The 2,751-nt window shown below is 44.6% G+C and overlaps 1 long non-coding RNA gene across 1 annotated transcript in view; it reads right to left on the bottom strand.

Annotated features, from left to right (window-relative positions):
* Positions 1 to 2,443, bottom strand: part of LOC105549445 — a 3,721-nt gene extending 1,278 nt beyond the window's left edge. Inside the window, exon 1 of the long non-coding RNA XR_001007539.1 lies at positions 2,270 to 2,443. This is a non-coding gene — a long non-coding RNA (uncharacterized LOC105549445). The remainder of the gene's footprint in view (positions 1 to 2,269) is intronic.
* Between the last annotated feature and the right edge of the window lie 308 nt (positions 2,444 to 2,751).

Here is a 2,751-nt window from a genome sequence, read left to right as displayed (position 1 = left end):
GTAGTGGCACGCACCTGTACTCCAAGCTACTCAGAAGGCTGAGGTGGAAGGATCAATTGAGCCCTGAGGGGCGAGGCTGCAAGGAGCCATGATCACACCACTGCACTCCAACCTAAGCAACAAAATGAGACTCTGCCTCTAAAAAATAAAGTGGGAGACTTCCCCACAAGAGTGAAAATGATACAAATGAGTAGTTCTACTGTCCTTTCATCATTTCTGAGCAGTTTGAGATTATCAACAAATGAGCTCACTGATTTTGCAGACAACCTTATGTTTTGAATAATTTTCATATAATTTATTATTGGTTTAAGAATCATTTCCTTTTAAGTAATTTTTTTTGGCTCAGCTAATATCTTAGTAGTACCTATCGTTTCATACTTTGTGAGCTTTCTTATTTGTACTTAAATAATCTTCTAAATATACTTGTAAAAATGTAAATGTTAGGCCGGGTGCGGTGGCTGACGTCTGTAATCCCAGCACTCTGGGAGGCCGAGGCGGACGGATCACGAGGTCAGAAGATTGAGACCATCCTAACTAACACAGTGAAACCCCGTCTCTGGCCGGGCGCGGTGGCTCAAGCCTGTAATCCCAGCACTTTGGGAGACCGAGACGGCGGATCACGAGGTCAGGAGATCAAGACCAGCCTGGCTAACATGGTGAAACCCCGTCTCTACTAAAAAATACAAAAAAAACTAGCCGGGCGAGGTGGGGGGCCCGGTAGTTCCAGCTACTCGGGAGGCTGAGGCAGGAGAATGGCGTAAACCCGGGAGGCGGAGCTTGCAGTGAGTTGAGATCTGGCCACTGTACCCCAGCCTGGGTGACACAGCCAGACTCCGTCTAAAAAAAAAAAAAAAGAACCCCCGTCTGTACTAAAAAATACAAAAAATTAGCTGGGTGTGGTGGCGGGTGCCTGTAGTCCCAGCTACTAGGGAGGCTGAGGCAGAAGAATGGCATGAACCCAGGAGGCGGACCTTGCAGTGAGCTGAGATCACGCCACTGCACTCCAGCCTGGGCAACAGAGCAAGACTCCGTCTCAAAAAAAAAAAAAGAAATGTAAATGTTAGATCGTTCACGGATAGGCACCAGTATCTTTAACAGAAAACATTAATTCAAACAAATGTCAGGCTAAACTCACAGCAGAAATAAAAGTGGTCTTCCTAAGTTCAGTTCCTTGTGGATTTGTTACATTGCTACATATTACAGCTAGTTTTATGTGTCTAGATGCTCCGTATCTAGTATACTCTTGAAAGCCCTCCAAATATTAATATTTCTTTTTTTTTTTTGAGATGGGGTGCAGTGGCGTGATTTCAGCTCACTGCAACCTCCGCCTCCCAGGATCAAGTGTTCTCCTGCCTCAGCCTCCTGAGTAGCTGGGATTACAGTTGCCCGCCACCACACCCAGCTAATTTTTTGAATTTTTAGTAGAGATGGGGTTTCGCCATGTTGACCAGGCTGGTCTTGAACTCCTGACCTCAAGTTACCCAACCACCTCAGCCTCACAAAGTGCTGAGATTACAGGTGTGAGCTACCGTGCCCAGCCAATATTTCTACATTTTAGCAGTTGTATAAATCCTACTCTAGGAGGCTTTTAATATAATTGTCCTTAATATAAATGTCACAATTCAAATGACATTCAAAAATGTAAAATGATCAATTTAGAAAAAAAAATTATTCCTACCCACTTCCTTTTCTTTTTTTTCTTGAGACAGAGTTGTACTCTGTCGCCCAGGCTGGAATGCAGTGGCATTATCTCCGCTCACTGAAACCTCCGCCTCCTGGGGTGAAGGGATTCTCTTGACTCAGACAAGTCTTGAGTAGGTGGGACTACAGGCCATGCCACCATGCCCGGCTAATTTTTTGTAATTTTTTAGTAGAGACAGGGTTTCACCATGTTGCCCAGGCTGGTCTTGAACTCCTGAGCTCCAGCAATCTGCCCGCCTCCGCCTCCCAAAGTGCTAGCTAGGATTACACATGTGAGCTGTCGTGCCTGGCCTCACTTCCTCTTTCATACAATGTCAGTTCTCACCTATTTCAACCATCAATACGATCGTATTCAAAAAGATCAGGAAGATGATGAAGTTTTTGAAGAGAGGACCTGTTGTCTCTTAAGGAAACGTATAGAGTGGAGTTCTTTCTGATTTATGCAGCTGAAATAATAAGGGTAATAACATAAGCAGTGAGAATGAGAAAATGGAGTTTGGGGAGCAAAAAATAAGTATTAGGCAGATCATCAACAGCCAGGACAAAAATGAGTGATGTGAAAGGATACACTCAAGGACCCATCTGGCCCACAAAGAAAGAGGTGGCCTCTGACTGCAGCGCACATGAAGCTTGCTCAACAGCCTCTGGGCATGTGAAATCCGTCCTATACATTGAGGCTTTATAGAGAAGTGCACTAGCTGGTGTTGACCTCCCAATGTAAGTTTCTTCTGGCAGGAAGGATCTACAACAAAAATTAAAAAGGGATAGTGGATAAAGACAAAGAAAATAGAGCAGGTAGGGTTGGGGGCAGGGATATCGGTCAGATAACGGGTCCCCCTAATGCCTTACTGCTGGTCCTTCTCTTCTCACAGCAACTAAGAATTCTGTTTGGAGTGAGAGAAAATGTACTGCTTATGATCAACACTGTCCATGCCCACAAAAGCAACAGGTTCACAAAGTCTTAAGTGTCTTTGACAGAAACTTTTCCGAATCACCCATGGCTAGTGGCTATCCTAGGCCTAAAAGTGAAAGACATGGATTCTATCTCCT

This window comes from Mandrillus leucophaeus, unplaced genomic scaffold (genome assembly GCF_000951045.1).
Source record: "Mandrillus leucophaeus isolate KB7577 unplaced genomic scaffold, Mleu.le_1.0 Scaffold1114, whole genome shotgun sequence".
Lineage (NCBI taxonomy): Eukaryota > Metazoa > Chordata > Mammalia > Primates > Cercopithecidae > Mandrillus > Mandrillus leucophaeus.
The sequence above is the reverse complement of the archived record's forward strand: the minus strand, read 5'-3'. Positions and strand labels throughout refer to the sequence as shown.